Genomic DNA, 23,053 nt, shown 5'->3' with positions numbered 1-23,053 from the left:
AATTCACAGTTAAAAATACCAAACATTGAAGGGGCTGCAGGCTCATCTTTCCATATGTTGTGATTATATGCATCACTTACAGGTCAAGGCTCAATTGGGCTAGGCACTGTGCAAACATATAACAAAGAGATGGTCCCTTCCCTCATAATCGAAGTATCTGACTATAGACAACAGGTGGACACGATGCAGAGACGAGAAAGCACAATGTAGCGATGAGACAGTCTTAGCATGATAATCTAAAAGAGATGCCGTAGTTCAAACAGGAATGAGTTCAGGGACGTCCTCTGGCCTGTGTTAGACAGGAGGTCAGACTAGATCACAATGATCCCTTCTGGCCTCAGAACCAACGAATTACACACTAGCTGCCTAACCATATACATGAGTTAGTTATAGAAACACCACACACAAGAGGGAGACTAGGCTTCTGGAGACCTGTGTTCTATCCCTGACTCCCAGGCTGCATCTGCGTTAGCAAATCTACTCCTCCATACTCCCCTAGCACCGGTGGAGGTGGGAGAGACCACCCACCACAAAAAGCAGGGGCAGGAGGTTGAACCTAGCCAAGCTCAACCTGGAAATAAGGGGCTTTTAAAAAAAAACAAAACAGTGAGGGTAATCAACCAGTGGAACTGTATTTCTAGAAGTGTGGTAATCCCCCCAGAGCAGGGGTTCTCAAAGTGGGGATCGGGGCCCCTCAGGGGCTCACGAGGTTATTACATGGGGGGTCACTAGCTGTCAGCCTCCACCCCAAACCCCGCTTTGCCTCCAGCATTTATAATGTTGTTAAATATATAAAAAAGTGTTTTTAATTTATAAGGGGGGGGGGGTCGTACTCAGAGGCTTGCTATGATAAAGGGGTCACCAGTACAAGAGTTTGAGAACCACTGCTCCAGAGGCTTTAGATCAAGATTGGATGTCTTTCTCAGGGAGATGCTCTAGTTCGACCACAAGGTGGGCTAGATTCAAGGGTTCACGGGATGAAATCTCTGGCCTGCTATGCAGGAGGCGAGACTGGATGACTGCAATGGTCTCTTCGGGCCTTAACATCTAGGAGGCTGCACTTTCACCTGCCCATCATGGTTAGACAACATGATGGCCAAAACGCCTGAGCTCCCACCATCGCCCCAAAGCTGGAATTGCACCCATGATGAACTATGGGTCTCTGTTCCCCTGCATGATCCTGAGTGAGTCACAACTGATGGGTGCCTCAGTTTCCCCATCTGTAAAAGGAGGATAACATTCCCCAGCACTAAGTGTCCTCCCATGGATGTTCTGAGTCATGGAGCGAGTCTGCTGGCTGGTGCAAACAGCAGTGTGCGTTTGCATGGGGAGCACTGCGGCTGAAGAATATCATGGTTCTAGTTAAATCATCGTGTGCTTAGAACTGCGAAGAATAAGGGGTCAGTGGTGCATTCGACAGCTCTTAGTGAATGGTAGAAAACCGGAGCGGAGAGCTGACCTTTCCCCAAGGCCCCCGGGTGGTTGAAGGTGAGGGGGAGACGCAAGTAGAGTAGGACTAGCAAGACAACACTTCAGCAAGCTGACAAAGCCAGAAGGGAGGGCTCAAGCTTATAGTAACCGTGCTGACGCCCCGTCAAACTGCTCTCGGTCTCTCGGCTCTGCTGGAGCAGAGGGGAAAAAAACAAGCACATGATGGAGGTGTTGGGGGGACACACGTCAGTGGGATTTATTTGCACCAATACATTTGCTGCGACAGTTAGAATTGCCGTCATTACGGCCTGCGTGGTGAGTCGGTCTGAGCTCTCCGTTGCTTCCCCCGGTGAGCCAGTGTTTGCTAAAGGGAGGAAGGTTTAGGGGAAGGGGAAGGAGGTGGGGAATGGAAGGCTAAAGCCACCTGGATTTGTAGCCTCCTTCTAGCTGGGCCATGCCAGGCTCCGGTGCTCCCCCTGGTATGGTGCAGCGACCAGCTCCTTCGAGATGGAGAGCAAGAGGGAATGTTAATGGGGGGGGGGTTCATTCTCTGAGCTAGGGGGACTGGGCGAACCAGGGTGATCCGGCCTTTCCTCGGAACTGCCAGAGCTGGGAAAGGTTTCGGCCCTTCTCTGCCTGGTGCAGTGGGGTGGGGTGGGGGGGGGGAGAAGGGTCACAGCTTTCATCCTTTAACAGGAGGCTGTTTCTGCCGCACCAGACCAGCAACAGCTGGAGTGATGGCTGCCTGCTCCCCCTCCCCCACCATCCCTCCCACCAGGGCAAGCAGATGGAGGAATGAACTCCGATGTCCTCACATTATCAATTTACGACACAACCGCCTGCCCACCGGGCCTTGCCCAGCTGGGTGGGCTTGCAGCACACGGCATTTGCCGAAGGCTCCCGAGGTGAGGGACGAGAGGGAAGGAAGTAGCGTCACTTACAGCAGCCAGTCACAGCCAACAAGCCACAAAAGTGACGTATGGAAACATTCCCCTCTCGTCCCTAAAGACGCCGGGAACATGAGCAAAGCAGCAACAAAGGGGATCCCGGGAAATAGAACCAACTCCCCCAGGAAAGGCAGGGCTCCGAGAGTGGGATTCCACCAGGACATAGAACAAGGTGGTTGGAGGAGGGGAGATGGCTGGATGGGCAAAGAAACAGGTGACCGAAGAGGGGGAAGGAGAGACGTGCCAGCTCCATCATTCCCAAGCAATACGGGTCTCATCTACAGGAGAGCGCTAGTGGTAACCGAAACTGGGTTTCAAAAGGATATAGCAAACCCAGTGCAAAATGCTATGTGGACCCTCTGATTTTGGTCTAGGAGTGGCTGATGACACCTGGAGTCAAGCTGAAATAAACCACTCACACTGAAATAAGGGCACTCACACAGCCTTCTGCGCCTGGCACAACCTATCCTGGTTTTAATTTGGCCCAGGCTACTTTCCCACATAGCCTTAGGACAGCACTGCTAAGTGAGTGGGTTACTTTTACCATCATTAAAGCAACCAGCCTCTCCTTACTTGGGTTCTGAGGGGCACAAGTGAACCGCGGTATGCAGATGGCTGGTGCTAGCTTCACCTCCTCTCTTCCAACTGCTTCTACAGACACCCAGGCTCTCCCCTGCAAAGAGTGCTCCAGATAACAGTTGAAAACAAGCAGGCTGAGGCCTCCACCCCGCAGGGACCAAAGCCACCAGGGGAACACTTACAAATAGCTCTTCTTCCCGCAGCGTTACTCTTCGATGGAAACAACTGCTGGCGTTGGCACAGGGACGCCCATGGCCAGAGAGGTGTCCACAGGGCACCGACTAAAACCGCTGGAGGATCCAGGCTCAGCCAATCAGATAACTGGATCAGTGGCACGAGGTTGGCGGGAGGCGTTGAAAAGGCCCCAGCCCGGCAGTACCAGCGGGCATGCTTTGCTGTTGCCTGTAACTGGGCTCTGGAGAATTAAACTCCCTGCTTCTGGTAAAGCGTGGGCGGTGGTTGAGCAAGATGCCCGCCCCCGCACCCTACCCTGTCCTTTCGGCCTCAGCTGGAAGGACTCTCTCTAAGGGAGAGTGGCAGTGCCCTCCCCAGGCCACTCAATCTGCTCTGCGGCAGGAGTAACCTGAGCAGTGGCACATGGCTCTCACAGCACCCCCTCCTAGGCCACCCCAACAACGTCCCACTCGTACTACACTGCCCCACACTTAAATAACTAACTCAGGGCCCCCTGGCCTGCAGTTACAGGCACCCTCACCCTGATTCTTCCTCTACCTTCCATCCACCGCCAGAGCCAGCCGCCCTGATCCCTAGCCTCCCTGCCAACCACTCCCCCCACCTCAAATACGCAACAGGGTTTACCAAGAAGTCTGCCTGGGCCCTGGCACGAATGGCTGAGTCCAGACCCTTCTCCCAAAAACCTTGGGCTGGCCCCGCATCCAATCCTTGGAGGCTGTTGGCACTGGAAGGCAGAGTGTCCAGCATTTAGAGCAGGCAGCCGGGAGAGAGAATATGGTGTAGTGATAGGAATGGGGTGAGGGGGAGAAATGGGGGGGGGCAAGGGGAGTCAGGAGGCCTGGCTTCTGTTCCCAGCTATGCCACTGATTTGCTGTGGGGTTCTGTGCCTCAGTGTCCCCTTTTATAAAATGGGGGTGATGATAATTGCCACACATTGGAGACCCCTGGCTGAAAGGCTCCATATGAGCATTAAGGACTAATACCAGCCTAGTGTTGTCAAGTGCTTTGATAGCCCAAGGCAACAGGCTCTGGATTATAAGCCGAAGTGTTTATATTATTGCTTATGTTTATTGTTATTAAGCCAGAGAAGGATTTGGGGGTTTTAATGCTTAAATTGCTCCTTTTCCTTGCACTGAAAAAGAAAATCTGCTCAGACTCCTCGCTGATTGCTCATTACACACACACACGCACATGGCAGGCTCCCTCTTGCTTTGCTTGCACTACTGCCTCACAGATCCTGCTGTCTGTACCCAGACTGCACTTGCCGTGATATTAACGTGAAGAGCCTGCTGGGAGTGTGGGGGTAGACACAAGCATGCTTCACGCCAGCTCACGGGGACCAGAACAACCTTGGCCTCCTGCTCCTGGACGTTAATCTTGCAAGGAAAGTCGGGGGCAGGTGCTACACAGAGGAAGGAGGGGGGGAATGTCGAGACCCAGAGAGAGGGGGATCCTGACAATTCCACCTTCTCCCCAGCTGAAGGCAGAATGTGCATTTGACAGCCTGGATCGGCTCCAGATCACAGAGGCGCTTGTCCCCTCTCCAAACAGGCAGAGAAAACAATCAGAAAAGCACAGTAGGAAACTTGATTAAAACTCATGGGTGGGAGATAAGAGGTGGGATTTACCTAGATTTGTGGTTTAAAATGTCTCTGATTACAGGAACTTGGGGGGGGGGGAGGCAAAGGGAGGGGAGAGAGAAAAAGAGAGAGAAAGGGTAGAAACAAAAAAAAAAAACCCAACAACCCACAGACATGCTGCTGCTGTCAGGATAAACTGCAGGTTAGAATTCCAACAGGAAGGAACGTGCCCTGGGGAAAGAAAGAGGTCATCCCAGTCCAGTGACAAACACACCAGTAGCAGAACAAGGGGTAGTTCAGGGTATTCAACATCTCCAGGGAACTGCTGGGAACTCAGCTGAGACCTTCACCAATGTCACATGCTACCAAACAGCTGACAGATGCCAAGCACGGTTGCCCAGTATGTCTTTGTGCCTGAGAGGAGCAAAGCTTCCCCTGCCTCCAGTTATTCACACTCGATGCACCCATCTCACCTTGACATACTGGCGAAAGCACGTGAGCGCTGCCTATCATGAGGCTTGGCTAGACTGAGAAAATGCCCCACCTGCGCTGACTCACATGATCTTAAGTACAATTTTTCCCTTAGTGTAGGCAAGGACTGCCAAGGTTAGAAATGTGGTAGGTCTTGTCTACACAGGGACACTCAGGAAAATTAATCTGAATTAGCTGAAGGTGTGAATTTAAAATGGATTCGTTAAATTGCATGAAGCCCCTGTGTAGACAATTAAAGAGGCCTTAATTTGGTTTAGCTTCATTCATTTCCAAAGTGAATGAAGCTAAACCGAATTCACACAGGGGTTTAATGCAGTTTAACTAATCCATTAAAAAACATTAATTTTTCTGAGTGTCCTCCTGTAGACAAGCACTTCAAATGACCACAGTGACCCTTAGCTGTATCTTTAAACAGGATTTGTTCCTGGATATGCGAGGTGCCATGTGTAACAGCACAGAATTAATTTTCTAATATGATGCATTTTCCCCACTACAGCATGGCCTCTCCATTTGTCCACCTGGACCAGAGTTTACACAAGCGTAATCCACTGGTGTGTGTTACAGGCACCCCTCCACAAGTCTGTTACAGCGCCGGCTCAGCAAACACTGGCTCTTCAGGTCAAGCTCCAGCAACTCCTGCATTAATGGCACATTGCCTTTACAGCAACGTGCCCCTGCCGCGTTGCAGTATGGGACCTTGGAAGGGATAGGTGAATATCCTGAAAGCAAATAAAGCCAACATTTGGGAAATCCAGGATGGGTGTAGGGGTCAGTGCTTCGTTGCAGCAAATTTTCTTTACTCTGATTCATTCAAAGTCCCTAGTCTTAAATGTACTACAGAAGGGCGCACACAAAAATGGCATCTTTGAAACAGATCTAATCATTTAGCTGGCCAACTTCCCCTTGAATGGAACATCTTTGGGCCTCTATGAATGTTTCATTGAACTTTCATTGCATCACCTCCACTGCTGTCCAATAATGCAGTACTGGAGGAGCCCAATCCAACCCCCTCGGAAGTCAAAAAAAAATCTTTCCATTGGCTTCAAAGGGACCAGGCCACTGTTTGTAAAAGCCGTGTTGTTATCACAAGAAATTGTAAAATCATAGCACACAAATACACAGAGCTGAACTCAATGAGCAGTAAGAGGGTAGGCACGAAGGTAAGAGTTTGAAGGGGTGCATATGACAAGGAGAGAAAGGAAGTGTTTGGGGTGACACTAGGAGATAGAATTAGCAGGAACGAATAGGATGAAATTAAGCAGTGGAATATTAAGGGAAGCTTGGTTTTAGCTGACTGTTAGACTGAAAAGTATTCTCTGGGAAGTCCCATTGGTCAAGTCATTTAAATCCAGACAGGACAAGGCCCTTGGGAACACACATAAGGGAACAATCCTAGATTGGTCAGGATGCAGGGGAGAAGGGGAACAGCTGAGATGATCTAATAGGTCTTTTCCATCTCTAATGGGTATTGATGGCTACCTAGCTAACAGGGGTATCAATGTGTCTCTTTGCCCAGCATCCCTGCTTTGCGATAGATTGCCCAGGCATGCTTAGAGCATGAGTTCAGAGAGTTGAAATTGAGGGTTTTCCTCCTGCAATAAAACTTAGATCCATATTTCAAGGAACGTTGGCACTGTCCCAGTGGATCAGACCAGTGATTTATGCAGGCCCTTATCCTGTCTCTGACAGGGACCAGCACTATAAAGAGACAATTAGGCAGCAATCTACCCATGGTAGAAGTTTCTTCCTGAACCTTAGACAGTTATCAATGAGCTTTTTTAGTCCTCTTCTGCATACCCCCTGGCCCCACCTCCTTAGAGGGCATTGCCAGGCACGTGTGAGGGATAAAACCTCCTTCCTTCTCCATGCCCCATTGCACTTGGTTCTGGAGCAGACCCTGAGCCATCTTCATTGAGAAGGGACCTGGGGTGTCACCATCGAGTATGTAAAGCAATGATCGGTGCTAAATGCGGGCTGGGAGGAGGGTATCTGTTCTTGTCTCTCCTTTGAGAGGAAAGCAAAAGAGGGAAAACAAAGTCCCCGGACCGGGAGGGCAGGCGATGGGGAAGGAGCCGTGCCGTGTGTGCACGCGCGTCTGTGTGTGTGTCAGGACGGGAAAGGCCAGCATGAATTCTACATGAGACTGAGGTGTATGTTGCCATGGAGACCAGTTAGGCCGGAGCTCCAGCTGAGACTCATCTGTGCACATTTGCTCCTCCACTTGGGCCCACCCTCCCTGCCATCAATATTAATTACATCAGCAGTCCCTTGTTTGGTGAGGGAGAAGGAATCTGCCACTTTCAGGCCATCAGGAGAACAGCTGGAAGCCACCCTATCTAAACACGGTGGAAACCTCCAAAAGCACAGGCTAGGAAAGCCAGGCACCTAGATGTGTACAGACGTTCCCCGGGTTACACATACGCAAATTCGCACTTATGGAGAAAGTTCCATAAGCCAGAAGTAGGATTTTCGAGTTGCGGAAATTTTTGCGTAATGTACTGGTATACGTTTCCGACTTACGCAAAATTCGAGTTATGCAAGGCTTTCCGGAATGATTGTGTAAGTCGGGGGGCGTCTGTACATAACATACAGATTCCTGCTCTCCTGAGGGCACATGGCTGGAACCACAAGGACCGTCTGCTCCAGAGAGCAGGGCTCAGATTTCAACTTGGGTCACCAGTGCAGCGAGCATGGAGGGCTCATGGTGGACATCCCCAATGCTATGCCCTTTGGCACTGGCCCTCTCTGCTTAAGGGCCCCGGTACTGGAGTAATAGTCGGACCTGTGAAAGGATGAACGTCTGTCCACATGGACCTGAAATCTAAGTCATTTACATGTATTATATGCTGGACTTGTCATACAGTGATTTGTGTGAACTAATATGAACAGCCTGGTGAGTAGAGACATGGGTTCTATTCCTGGTTCTGCTACTGCCCAAGGTCACCCAGAAGGCCAAGTCCCTGCCTTCTCTGTGCCTCAGTTTCCCCATCTGTAAAATAGGCATAACGATACTGGACGCCTTTTGTAAAGTGCTTTGAGATCTGCTGCTGAAAAGCACTATATATGAGGTAGGTACTATTATATACATATGTTGCATCCCATGCTGCATGTAATATTCACATGACAGTCTATGCATGTGACACATGTATACCCATTCCTCTGGAGTTGCTTAGAGCTTGATCTGCACTGGCAGAGTGACCCAGAGCAAGTCTGCACTGTGCCTGCCACCTCCCAATCCTTTGCTGCAGGAATCTGCCCAACTCGGCTCATCTCCATGCTCCCTAGCCAGAAGAGCTGGCATCGGCTCTGGTGATCCTAGGCACAGGGCAGGAAGTGATTGAGTCTTCGTTAGGCCGAGATGGGGAGATGATGGGAGCAGATGAAAGAGAGGGGTGACAACGTAATTAACAGCGGGACATGAATACACAAATGCCCACAATAGAGGCAGTGACCCAAGGAGCCAGGTTATCACATTGGCACGTGCCACACCCCTCCACGGCACTGGGAGGCACGAAGACAACGTGAGCTAACATGGCCCAAGCCTGGCCCATGCTGGAGTGGGCTCCTTTTACTCCATCTATCTCCATAGTCCCTCTTTGCCCTTCGTGCTTCACTAGCTTTCGCATACAACCCCACTGAAATGGAGCCAGAGGGTAGAAAATAACCTACCCCACAACAGGGGGGAGAAGGGAAAATGCTGGCTAGCGATGCCGCTGCAAACTCTGGCTGTTACAAAGAGCCCCACCAAAGCCCTAGTAAATAGATGGAGCAGGAAGGACCCTCCGCTTTAAGGTCATGTCTGAAAGACCCACCAAATAACGGGCAAGGTGCCTGTCTGCATGGGAAGGATGCAGGGCTCAGACCCAGCTGCTAGGACATTAACTCCTACTACCAGAAGGCCTGGGGATTTCAAACCCTTATACTTAATCCACTAACCTCCAAGAAGACTCCAAGAACCTTATCACAAGGGCATCTCAGGACGGCAGCCCAAGGGATCCCTGGGAAACCATGCACTTCTTCCCTTCCAGGCAGCCTGGTAATTCACCACTCTTTATACAGTGGTAAACAAGTAAACACACACACACACACACACACACGGCAACCAATGGGGCACAATAACCATGCTCCCACCAATTACAGCCCCAGCTTGCCATTGCCCTGCTGCTGCAGAAGCGCTTTATGCCACTTTTGTAACGGACACTAAAAACAGAAGCCTGGCCCATTCAGTGCTCCAGTTTTTCCCACGTTTCAAACCAGTCCAGTCCCTCCCTGCTGCAACTGGCATTGTCCTGCCACCTGTGTCCACACTAACCAGCAAAAGGAGGAGCGGAAGGAAAGATGGGTTACACACATTTCGCTAATCAAGCAGGCATTGGGGGGAAACACTTTATCCAGGTGGCAGAAGTAAAGCTGAAGCCATCTACGGGCAGGCAGCAGAATGGTGGCAAGCTGTATTGTGTGCCGGAGCGGGGCGGGGCAATGCTTGGGGTGGGCGGGGCTTAAGCTTCATGTTCTCGTTATTCGAAACATCAAAGTCGCTCTTGCAAATCAAACACCGACCTGGAGTCTCTCTCATTAATTTGTCACAGGTCCCATAGTGAGAACAGCTCTGAGCAGGCTGGCTGACTTCTAATCATCCACAGAATTAATCAGCCTGTTTCGGGGATGGATGCAGGTCAGAGGTGCATTCCACCCTGGGTTTGGCATCAAGGCCTCTCTCTATAACAAGCTCCAGCCCGCCGCCCTCACTAGAAATAAACAGTCACGAGCAGAATCTGCCCCGAAGGAACGTTCAGCAGTGAAACCAGAAGAAACAGTTTGACACGCGAAGGATACAGTCAAATGAAAAGGAAGGTAGCGTATATAGCGAGCTGGAGAGAGGAGGGCGAGAAAGAAATGAGTCATTTTAACCTGTTTTCTGCTATTGAATCCACACTTTGCAAAATTAGCCAGAGAGAGGATTCTGGACGGAAGGCAAGAAGACTGACACTGACCTCCTTTGTAAAGGGATCGGGATCGACAGATGGAAAGCGCCACATGAGAGCTACGTATTACTAGTGAATGTTCCAGACTCAACACTAGTCTTCAATTCCATGGTCTGACAAACCCACCCCCTGCCTCTCACTAGCCTTGCCCAGACCGCATGTCATCAGCGCTCAGCCTTTGGCCAGCCCCGCTATCGGCTCCCCCAGGGTACGGTAGGGGTAGCCTTTGGATTTGGGCCAGATCCTTTCACGGTGGCATTTGTGGCGGCTCAGGTTTCTTTGTCTGCTGCTCATATTAAATATTAAACATGGCAATGGCACCTTAAGGCTACACTGACCGGAGCTGAGTTGCCGGCTTTAATTACCCACGATCGCACTTAAATATGCATCGGCCCGACCGACAGCAATGGCTGCTGTGAGCTGGATCCATCATGAAAGTTCTGCTTGCGACACATAATGTACTGTGGGCTTCGCCGTGAACATTATAGACAGAAGAGGCTCGCTCGGGGTGAAAGGGGAGAGCCCAACAGGCATGGAATAGGCAGAAGCCTTGCCCAGCCTTTCGTGATTAGTACCACTTTGGGGCTTGGCCCTGTCTGAAACAATGACAGCTCCTGTCCCACCCAGAGACTTTAGGACAGACACAGGAGACGTGGTGATCTGCAGAGCCAGAAGCGAGTAGCCCTGCCTCATTGAAGAGCTCCAGTACTCTGGATCTGCTGGTACCGGGCTCCCCACAAAGCTCTGCCAATACACTGCAACCTCTGGCCTACAGCCTTCTTTTGCTCCTGTCCAGGGCGGCTACCAATTTCACTGGGTAAGGTGGCAATTTTGAATAAAGGGAACCTGGCCATTAGGGGCTCTCAACCCTGACCCACTGCAGGTCCAATGCCAGTTCCTCAGTGGGGGTGTATTAATGCCCTAGTTCACTGCAGCTGCCTGCCCCACAGCGAAGGGAAATCTTCAGTCTGGCAAGGGGCACTCAGGAAACCTACATTTGCATGGTGCAAATATGCCCAGTCCGACAGGGTGAAGCTGTGCACCACGGAACCTCCTCTTCCTGGCCAGCATTTGACCTGTCACAAAAACGGCGAGTCGCTCATGGTGTCACGGAGATCGTGGGGTGGGGATGCCAGAGAGGCGGTTGTGGGGTGTCCGTGGGAACACCGCTGTCACCGCTGGTGAACGGCAGGGGAGAATGGCCTGAGGGAACAAGTGGCTCCGGAGGAGCCAGAGAGACAAGCCTGGGATGAAGGGACTGGAATCAGTGACTGACGTGCCGAGTCCAGATTCTGGCACCCTGCAGGCTGGGTTCTCAATCCAATGGTGACAGCCAAACGGTCTCGATTTGGCAGCGGCTGCTCACAGGACGTGCAGCAGTGCCCCCTACTGGGGAGGCCCAGGGCCAGCTAGAGGCAGGGCAGCCTGCCGGATGGGGAATTGGAATCGTGAGAACTAGGTTCAATTCCTGCCTCCACGAGTGACCTGGTGGATGACTTCGGCAAGTCACTTCCCCTCTCCACATCTCTGCTTTCCCTCCCACATTGTGTCCGGCTCATCTGTTGGACCGCGAGCTCTTTGGGGCAGGGACTGTATCTCTCTATGCGTCTGTACAGCGCCTAGCGCAATAGGGCCCTGCTCTCAGTAAAGGTAAGTTTTCCCACACGCCTCCCCGTCGGCCCGTCCCCTCCATGCCAGGAGAAGCATCATTTCTCCCAGGCACCAACCCTCTTCCCACAGCTTCAAACCTCTCCACTCCTCCCCCGCTCACATTTCATTTGTATTGGGGCCTGTCCCGATTCGGTGCAGCAGGGACGTGCCGTCTGCACCTGCAGCGCTGTAAAGGGGTGATGAATGCCGTTAGCATCTGCATAGCTGTTTCCAGCAGAGAGGCCAATACGGTTGTTCTTATGCAGGAAGACCAGTTGCTTGACTTGTTGCTCCCTCAAAGACCCATGGGATGCTGAAATCTGTAACGAAGGCCCAGGCTCAAATCATACACGTGTAATTTACAAGAGCTATAGGGGAAGTAGCCAAGGGTCCTACACTGAATCACGCAGCTACAGGATGAAGTAGACTGGCCCACAGGGTCACTAGAGTCAAGTACAAAACTGCAAGGAAGCTTATTCAGAACCCATTGAGTCTTCTCAGCCTCCACAAGATAGAAGCCAGTGCCAGGCACAAAGTTAAGCCAGCAGGAAAACCTCACATAAAAAACCAAGCAAAGTTCGTTCCAGGTCTGAGCGGATGGTTTGTAGTAACACAAGAGTCGGCCATATAAGGACTTGAGAGGAGGATTCCAGCATGCTCCCTGCTCAGCAGAGGCTAGGAGCATGCATGGGGGAAGAGAGCACCCAATTTCTTTGATGGTAGCTTTCTGGACACAATTCCCCGTGACGATGTGGCCAACAGGAAAATCAGCCTGATGGTGGAGCTGGGATGGAGGGAGGGTTTCGAAGGTGGGGTGGGTGACTGTGTTGCTATTGCCCGAGTGAGGATCCAGGATCAGACAAGACAAGGCAATACAAACTTGACAGTTCTCCCATCTTCCCCTTTCCCCTGGATAGTTAAACCTTGCAACATGAAAGTGCATAAATTGATCCTCAAGAGAAAGCTAAAACTTCACTGCAAATGGAGAGGGGGAAAAAATACTCTCAAGAGATCAAAAGTGGTGTCTAATAACCACCGCTACTTTCCAAAAGCTGAGCAATAAGATGAGCTGTGTTTAGCATCTATTCTCTCGCCAGAGCAACCCTGAACCAGTGCGAACTGGCTGAGCTGAAGCGTGATCTGCCGCAGCAGAGCTCCTGGGGTGCACAGCAGAGCCAACATCCCAGAACAAGTCACGGGCACGTTCCCATTTCACGAAGCAGCAAGGAATGGCCCTGAGTGGCTGCAGCTGACAGAGTGCCCTGCCTGCCTCTGGCAGGGGACCAGCCATGTTCTAGGCGCCTAGGAGTGAGTCCACACCAGGAAAGCCACAAGCAGAGATAATGGAAAGTTATCCGAGTAACAAGTAGCTTTGCCAGTCCTGGACAGGATCCTTCCACAGTCACCCTGTACCATTTCTATAGCCTGGCAGTGGATTGGTTTCACGTCCTTCTGAAAGGTCCCATTCTGCTTCCATGGGAGTTGTCTATCTTTCTTAGGTGCTTGCAACAGTATCTGAGTGCCCCGGTCTTTAACGCATTTATCCTCACGACACCCTGGTGCAGTAGGAAAGTACTAATCTCCCCATTTTCCACACAGGGAATTGAGGTACAAAGAGGCTAAGTGGCATGCCCAAGGTCGTGCAGGGCATTTGTGGCAGAGCTAGGAATTGAAACCAAGTCTCTTGACTCCCAGGCTAACACACTAACCACTAAGTCATTCTTCCTCATCCTCTAGCCACTGACTGACAGGATCAGGTACAGGCCCAGGATGGCATCTTATAGTCGGTACCATCCTAACAGACCACTGCCATGGGATCGCTGACTTCATCAGCGACCTTCCAGTGGGGTTCATTCTGTCAGCTCCTTCTCGGGTGTTATTGAGGAAGAGAGGCCGAGGCCTACTGGGGGAAATCAAACATTCTTCCTCCCGAACCACACTGGTGCTTGTTAGGTTTTCTGTATTCCCTTTCACCTTTCAGGTATTTGTGCTTAGAACAAGAGCTCTTCTCTCTCCCTCCACCCCCCTTTTCTACAAGCAGAGCTCTGATTCGGTCTCCTAGGATTTCAGCCTATTGCCATGGGAATTATTCATGATTAGAAATCAGCAGAAAGCTGTACGTTTACCACTGTAACGTCGGTGCAGGAAGCAGCCAGGCCCCGCCATGGGAACACAAGGGGTCTTGGGTCACCAAGCAAGTGTAACAACGCAAGCGTCTGATTGACTTTGGAAGGAGTTGCAAGTGCCCACTTCCTCTCAAGTTCAAGCCCCTGAGCTGTGGCACAGAAGTGCAATGAAAACAGATCGGTAGGTCAATACTCTCGTCTATATTTTAATAAGGTCTTAGGGAGCTGCAAGGCTGGATGTAATTAAAGGGAGCAGCTGGCAGGGGTGGGGAGAAAGTTGCTGAAGGACCCAGTATACAAATTTAACCTTGCACCAACAGAAAGGGCCATTTTTTGGTGATGTGATGTGAGGTGTGACAAAATTCCTGCCACGCTCCGATTCCCCCGACTGCTCCTCACACCCCCTCGGCCAGGCGGCTCTTCGACTTTCCCAGAAGGAAAGGAAAGACAACTAGCTCTGCTGTGAGAGCTGTAAGGGCCGTAGCAAGGGCCTGGCTGCGTGTTAATTACAGGGCTGCTGCACTGTGAAATAGACGGCGCAACCCAGAGGAGTTCTGGGGAGGTCACAAACCGAGTGAGAATCCAACACGGTGGTGTTTTAACCATCCGCTAGGCTAGTAGGCTATTAACAGACTGGCAGAAGGTTGGTTCTGGCCTTGTGCTCATTAGCCACTACCTGAGCACCACGCACAGCCCCTGGTCAGAGCCTGAAACCATTACAGGCTTTCTCCAGCATCTTGGGAAAATTACCCCCAGCTTCCCCAAAAGCCTTCAGAATATACACCCACCGCCTGCGCAGAGAGGCCGTGCAAAGCAAACACGCCCACCCCGTGCGCAGAGAGGCCGTGCAAAGCAAACACGCCCACCCCGTGCTCACAGCAACTGACCCTCCCTCTGGGGAGACCTCGAAGTTCTAGTCAGTCAAAGAATTTTAGGCATTTTGTAGGCTTCTCCCTTCCCCCACTGCTTACGCCCAAAGCTAGTGGCATGAAGGATCTTGATACCGTGCTAGACGATTCCCCACCAGCAGCCTCATCCCAGTTTGACATGACAGCTGGCTGCCACGGCAACGATTCCCCCATAAGGGAGGGCTGGGAGTTCAGGTAGAGGGAAAACGAGACTCCCTCTGCTCCCCACTGAAGAGCTGGAGACCCTGTTTACATGCACAAGGCCTCAGCCAAGGAGGATTTACTCAGCCGCAATTGTCTTTGTGACAAGAGGCTTGACAACACAATCAGGCAAGATGGTCTCTAAGTAGTTGAAGAGGCCCACGCGGTGCTGATGGCTCGGGGTCAAATGCGATTTGCCATGAAGCTTTTTTTACCTCCCTTTCTCCGGCATGGAGACGAGAGGTCACGGCCGCCATTCAGCGCCTGGAAGGAGCCGCAGTAGGGCTTAGCATCAAAGCCTCACTGTCCGGGTGAATTTGTTAGGTGAAGCATTGACGGAGGTGGACACAGGGGCCTCAGTTAGATGGATTACGGCTGCAGTGGACTAATTTCCCCACTCAAGCTGCCAAGACTCAGCCCAGCTCGACTCTCTCTCTCTCTCTCTGAGAGAGAGTGAGAGTGAGAGTGTGTGTGTGTGCGCGCACACACGCAGGGGTGGAGAAATGATTGGTGGGCAGAGGAAGAGGATTGTGGTGAATCTAAACTCCCTGGATCTAGCCCAGCCCCTCCAGCCAGCCAGGGCTATGACTTCCCTCTGCAGAGGCCAAGAGGAAGAGGCTGGGATCAGCAGCAGAAGCCGGCAGGGCGCACAAGGGGGAAAAGACTGAAGCGTTTACGGGGTTTCGTTTAAGTGATGTTTTTACAGCTTCCCCCCCCCACGCCCCCTCGGGCAGGTGCTGAAGAAAAGGCAGCAGAGCTGCTTGTCTGCAGCCAGCCAGGCCCTTTGGGAAAGCAGCCCGGGGCACCGCTCCGAACGTTGGCTTGGATACGGGGCTGGAGAGCGGGGGTACAGGGAGGCCGTGGAAGCTGGCGGGGCTCACTTGCCAGAGAGGGGGGGCCACTTCTCAGCCTTCCCGTGACCCTGGTGCTGCAGGTCTACCCCTGCCTTTGAGTGGAGCTTTGGGTCCCAGCTGCAGCTGGGCTGGGCAGCAGCCAGGAACCTCCCCGAGCTCCGTTGCAGGTTCTGTAGCATCTGGGTGTGAATTTGGGGAGTGCTGACCCTGCTGCCTACCCAAGCACATGCAACAATTCAGCTGGGAGATCACCCCCCGTCTTAGGGCCCAGCAAACCCACTGCTGGCCTTCCCAGCTCAGCCCAGCACGAGGAGCTTACAGCAGGGAGGTGGAGAACATGGATTATGTTGGAACACAGGACAAAGGACCCGGTTTAGGATCATTTGCTGGGACACCTGGTTACTCTGTTCTCATCCTATCTCCGGCTGCCAGGAGGACACCAGGCAATCAGACAGGTGCTTTCCCGCCTTCTGGAAGTCCATTTGCTTTCTCCCAGTGGGTGCAGCAGGAAGATGCAAGCCCTGTGTAGGCACCATGGCATGCCGTCTCCGGGAGCCGCTCACGAGAAATCCCTAGCTGCGGCATGAACACCGCCACGTGCTCCAGTTACACAAACTGCCACAGGACCGACCCCTTCATGTGTATATGAGGATGGACTCCAGCGTCGGGGAGCCCTGCCCCAACATTAGAGCTTGGGCATCCCTGGATCTCAGCATTCAAACAGAGCCTTCCCCCCTTGAAGGCAGGCTACAGCCAGCAAATTCCATCTGAAGCCACAGCTACAAACCATCACAAGGCAAGCCAGCCTGTACCCAGGCGCAGACCTGAGCGGGAACGTAGAAGAAGAGGAACAGGGAAGCCTTACCTGTGTTACCAGCTCCAACGTGGCCTTCCACGCTCGTTTAACAGCAGCCACGATGTAGTTTAGGGATAGCGGAGCGCAGCTGCTACATTACCCAGATCTGGGGCTGACTCAGGGAATCACAACCTGGAATTCAGCTCTTTGGGGGGTTGTCTCCCCCAGCCCCCCCAGAGGTAACCCTGCTATCTGGCTTGCACACGAATTGCCTTTCATCACTTACAAGTTGTGAACTGCCAATAGTGATCGCTTAAAGCCCCAGGATGAAGCCCGTGGTCAGCAGCTACGCTCCTCTGGCACGCTCAACAGTAAGGGCTTGTCTTCACGTACAGCACTGCGTTCGTGAAGCCGCTCCTATGCAGCCCATTGGTGTCGTTAATCCACCTCCCTGAGAGGCGGTAGCGGTGTCGACGGGTGCAACTCTCCTGTCGGCAGAGCACTGCCTACACGAGGGGTCAGGTCAGGAGAAATACGTCGCTCAGGGGGGTGGATTTTTCACATCCCTGAGCACCGTCGTTATACTGATCTAGGCTGTAGTGTAGACCTGGCCTAAGTGTAAAACTCATCTGTGTGGGGGAGACAGGGCTTTCTCCGAGGTCGGTCTGAGGCTGTGCAATGGAGCGAAGGACCATCCCAAACCTCCCCGGTGCGTTTCTTTGAGCTGCCTTCTCTAACACAACCCACAACCCTTCGAACACAAGACACTCCTCTGCACATGCTTCTTTTGGGAGAGATTGAGAGACCAAACAACCTGGGACAGATGTGTGGCCCACTGCTCAAAGAAACTCGGACAGGGGTGGTGAGAAGCGCAGTATAAGAACCTAGATAGTATATGAGAGGAGGGCCAGCAAGCCACTCACTTCTTTCTAAATTCACCTGTCAGAGAAGCAAAATGAACTGGGACTGCTTGCTAAGACCGCTGTAAAATAGGGATAATGGTACTGACCTACTTTGCACGCCCACACACACACCCTGCTCCAAACAGTTTACAATCTAAATAGATAAGACAGAAAGGAAGGTTTATTATCCCCTATTTTACAGATGGGGAACTGAGACCCAGAGAGATTAATTGACTTGCCCAAGGTCACACGGTGAGTCTATGGCAGAGTTGGGAGTTCACTCCAGATCGCCCAAGTTCCAGGCCAGAGCCTTCACCACAAACCCATCCTTCCTCTCAGATGATATTTTTGCCCAGACTTTCTTTTGCAACACATGACCAAACTCACTCCCCGCCAGCTGCAGGTGCCACATGGACTGCGAATAGCCAGCGCCGCAAAAGGCAGGGGGAGGAGGACTAAGAACCTTGCATGATTTCTCAGCCGAAGTCAGTTATCCCTCCACTTACATCTTTATCGATAGCTCCTCGGGTGGAGGAACCACAGAGGCCCATTAATTACAGGCAGTTAAATTAAGCAGTCAAAAAAGCAGCAACTCTCCTCCAGCACAGCTCTGAGTAGGACAGGCAAGACCCAAACCACTGACTCCTTAAGTCTGAAGCAAGGTTTACGCTCAGCCGCAGACAAAGCCTGTAAGACAGAGAGCGCCAAAGCATCCGCACAGATGGCTGAGGCCCCGCCCCCTCTCCAACACTTTAGACATTGAACAGATTCTGCCAAGCCAGACACATAACCCCTTCCGGTTCCTGGGCTCCCAAACTGTTTGCACTGTCAAGTTCCTGGGCAAATTTCCAGGTGATAACTGATAGCAGAGAAAGCCGGGGATGTGTTTGGAAGAAGGGGAGAGGCAGAACGATTGCCGTCTCTGCTGAAACCCCAAGCAATTGAAGTATAAATGTAATTACATTGGGGGGGGGGTTCCCCTTGTAAAGTGAATTTAGCACTGGTGCAAGGCGCTGGACCCATGTCCCCACACACTGGGGAACAGCGATTACCAGCACTGTGATTTTTTTTTTTTTTTAAGTGTGCAGGTGGCAGCCCAGTAGGCTTCCCCCCCAGCACCCAGAGAAGCTGTCTCTGCCTGGCGCTGGAGGGGCCCCCGTCTAGGGAAGCAAGACGAGCTCTTTCAGCATCACTCAGCGCAGGCCCAGCGAGGACGGGGCAGAGAAAGAAAACAGCTGCTGATTCTTCAGGGGGGTGGGGGTGGGGATATTTTGCAATACAACCCTGGCGCTAACCAGATTCTAAATACACAGCACCGCCGCCTTCCATCCCTGCCGGTATCCACCAGCGATGCTGCACGCATGGAGCTAGATGAGGGCAGGCTACGACGCAGAACAAAACAGGCTGGATTTCCACCCCAGGGTGCCGAGGCTAAGGGGAAAGGGAATGGTCAACAGTCAGCAATGCAGCCTAGGCCGCAGCGACGCTCTCAGCTACCAGGATCCGGCCAGGAGTCCGCCGGCATAGACCCGGAGCCACAGCACAGCCCTGCGGGCAGGAGAGAGAGCCCCAGCGGCCAGCCAGAGTCAAACGGTCGGATTTACGGCTCTTCGGGATTTAATCGGCTAACTGATTCTCAATGCAAAAGAGAAAAGCCGCCTGCAAAGCAAACACCCCTACCCCCACCCCCGTCCGCCCAGCCAGCCACTGCTCTGCAAAGCCTGTATTTATGGGGCTGCCAGGCCAGAGAAAGTGTTTTTTCCAATATTTAATTTATCAAATGGCTCATCTCCTCGTGCATCGTGGCCGGTTTTATGGGTCCATAAACAGGCGCTTAGCGCGCTGCCTGGGCCCGGTGGGGGAGGGACCCGCCAGGCTCCAGCCGCACTCGTCAAGACAGCGGGAGATTGAATGGCCAGACCTGCAGCCCCCTTCTCTTTCAACGGCTCCCAAAGCCATCAGCAGCACTGGCGGCCATCCCCGAGCCCTGGTGAATATCCCCAGCATGTCCTCTGTGGGCTGGAGACACCCCAGAGGACCGCACGCTGGTCAGAGGCACAGTCAGGCTGAGAGGGGTGGGGGATGGTCTCCCTCTCCCAGCAGGAGTGGGGGAGACAGTGACATAGCCTCAGGGTTTAGGAGCAGGCCAGGGGCTCCCCAAGAGCGTCAGCTCGGCACGCGTGCTTGATCCAGGATGCCACTGAGCTCGGCTGTCTTCACCCCGGGGAAAGGAGCAGCGACTGCCCCCCGGGGTTCAGCCTGGCCTCCAAGGATATCCATGGGAAGGAAAGAGTTTCTTGGGGGACGGAGCAAATAGTGACGATGGGCCCTTACGCTGCACCTCACATCCTGAGCGGCCCCCTTGGAGAGAGATTGAGGAAACCGAGGCACAGAGGTCAAGGGAGGCGCCCAAGGCCGTAGGGGCTAGATCAGAACTCCCAGGTCTGGGCTAAGTGAAGCAGAGCGAAGGCCATTTACCCTTTCCCCATGCCTGGGCATTCGCCGTGGGGTGGGGGCAGGGTAGAGCTATTCCTTGCCATAGGTAGGGGGAAAGGTGGGATCTGATGTCACAGTTGCCGGGCCAGATTCTGGGCTTCCCGTGAGAGCATGGGGTGGGGGGGAGGAGGGGAGCTGAACGCTGGCTTCGCTCCCCACTCTGACATCGCCAGGGCTTCGGTTGTGGAGCGTGGGGAAGGGAAGTCAACCCAAGAGGAGAGAAGGGGGGAAATGTCCCCCAATGCCATCTGTCCCAGAGTGGAGCACTGCAGGTCTGATTAGCACCTGGCTAACAGGGCAATAGGAGGATCATCAGCCCATCCAGGAGGGACTGGTCCAGGAACTGCCCCAGGGGTATTTAATTAGCAGTCATGTGCAGCCGATGGATTGGGTTGCGTACAGCGCCGCGCGCACTGTAGGCACTTCAAAAACCTGGCAGGCCCTAAAGCATCCTGGGCCCAGGTTGCCATGGTCCCCAATCAGGAGCTGGGCGGTGCCACAGAGCCACCTTCCATCCCTTCCCTCTCTGGAGAGCTGGGCTCAAACTTGTTGCAAGTCACGCGTGAAGTGAGCTGGGTGGCCTCAGACTAGCTCCTCGCAAACGCATGCCCATGTCACAAAGCCGGAGAGCATGCCACGCTTGGCACTGTTTGCCCAGAAAGTGCCAGGGCCTGGGATCAGAAGGACCTGCCAGAGGGCAGGAGGGAGCTGCGGGGACACAGCGGGGAGGAGACCCGGGAAGGAGGTATCTGAAGGGGAGAGGCGCATTGACGGGGCTGTGAGGGACTGCAGTGCACTAGGGATGCTGGCACCACCCCCATCTGCATTTAGCCCCTCATTCCCACGACCACCGGCGTTCCCGCAGAGGGATACACGCTGCGTGGCCCTCCCGAACAGCAGAGCTCGCCCAGCACGGGGGCCAGGGGAGCTCTATTTGAACTTCCTGACACACAGGCAGGGCTCGCTCCCCCCACACGTGATGAGAATCGCTTTGCGTCACCGCTGCCATGGTCTCTAACACGCTGCCGGCTGGGCCAGCCGCGCTCCACGCGGGTCTTACTCGCAATTACCCAAGTGGAGACCGGTTCCAGAAACTCGGCAGAGCAGCCCCTGGCGGGAGGAGGAGACGGGGGGGGGGGGGGGGAGGAGGAAATCTCAGGCTTGGCCTAACCCATCAGCCAAATGCCTCGTCCTATATATTCCAACCGACGGGCCAGAAATGCCACCCCCCACACACACACAAACACATCTTCCCTGCTTTAATAGGGGGACAGTTCCCTTTGCCCAGTTACAACAGCTCCATCACACACACACACACACACACACACACACACACACACACGTTACCAACTCTAGAAATGGATGCTAAAAATGACTGCCCCCATCCCAGCCACATACACTGCAAAATGACCCTGTAACGCTCACCATCTATTTCACTCGAGGGGCCGATGCGAAAGCCAGCTCGCTCTCTCACATACACCCCTCTGTGCCACGCCTGTCAACAAAATCCCTCCAGAACATTTCTGCTTCCAGAGGCCGACACACAACCACCCTTGAGCTCCCATATTCAGACAAGCCGTTCCACCCTTCCCCAGGCTTCTGAAAAAAGGAGCTACATTAGACAAGTGAGACTCTATGGGCCAGACCCTCAGCTGGCGGAAGTGGGCACAGCTCTTCTGGCTTTGGTGGAACCACACAGGATTTCAACCAGCTGAGCGCTACGGCAAAGATCCACAGGGTTCCCACCTGTCCAATAGCAGGGACAGCGGCGGGGTTACGTATCTGGGAGAGGGCTGCGAGAGAACAGCGTGAGTCGTCCCGGTTTGGGGGAAGGGAGACGTCGCTCCGTAAATCAGTCTGTGGTCGAGGAGTTTGCTAGGGTAGAGGCTTGTTCATTTAAAAATCTCCAGCTTATTGCTAATAAATGACACCTTTGCACTCGTCAAACACTCCTCTTCCAGCGGCTTCCGACAGCTGGCGGAGGCGTCACAGGAAGGGCAGACTGGGGACCCCCGGGACACTCAGTCTTACCCTCAATTTCAAAGAGATTCTTGGGGGTGGGGACAGGGGGGAACCTCTGGTTTTCCTGTACGTGTTTTTGAATTTTCAGAGGACTGCCCAGTTTTATTTCTCGTCCTAGCCCCGCAACGCTGGGCACGTGTGGTTGGGTGGGTGGACGTCACCCCACCATGGAGGTTAAAAGGCAGTTTCATTCTCCAGCCATTCCTTGCAGAGAGGAACCCAAACTCCAACCCCTGGGTCCAAAATTTGGAGCCAGCTTCCTCCAAGAATCCAGGGTTTCAGCTCAGCCCACCTTGCTTCATGCTTTTTAATGAATGATCATAACCACAAAGTCTTTCAGAAGAAATATGGACTCTCGTTAACCTTGGTTATGCAAAGAGAAGATGGAAAAATTTCACACATCCAACTGGACCAGACAGACGTGACATGATAGAAATTGTTCCACAGGAGCAGCTTATTGAGAAGATTAATGACACAAACAGAGTTTTAACACGATACGGTCGTTTCCCTTATCTAAAAAGAAACACGGGCATGTACCGGAGCGGGATGTGATGCAATGGGAGATTGTGAGGGAGGCGGCATCGGGAGGATAAGCTCAGCTTTCCAGGATTTTGGTTTGCTGCTTCTCTATAATATAGTCTCACATCTAGCTGGGTATCACTGTTTGGAAATCCAGATATTACATTTGAAAATAAACCTAACCCAACCCAAAAGAGCGTTAGGGCTTCAGGATAAAAATATAGCACCACCTATCCCCAGCTGGTGTAAACGGGAGTAAACTCCCTGGAGTCAATAGAGCGATGCAGATTTGCAAGAGCTGAGATCTGGCCCACAACGTAAAGCAGTAACAACCCAGAAGAGCCGCACTCTGTGTGGAGCAGAGTTGGAG

The 23,053-nt window shown here is 52.8% G+C and overlaps 1 protein-coding gene across 1 annotated transcript in view; it reads right to left on the bottom strand.

The window, feature by feature from the left end:
• The window catches only part of AGRN (agrin), a 222,379-nt gene that overhangs the window by 80,716 nt on the left and 118,610 nt on the right, over positions 1-23,053 (bottom strand). The window lies entirely within an intron of this gene.

The sequence above is a fragment of the Emys orbicularis genome, chromosome 22 (assembly GCF_028017835.1).
Source record: "Emys orbicularis isolate rEmyOrb1 chromosome 22, rEmyOrb1.hap1, whole genome shotgun sequence".
NCBI lineage: Eukaryota > Metazoa > Chordata > Testudines > Emydidae > Emys > Emys orbicularis.
This window is presented reverse-complemented; position numbering and strand designations above follow the sequence as displayed.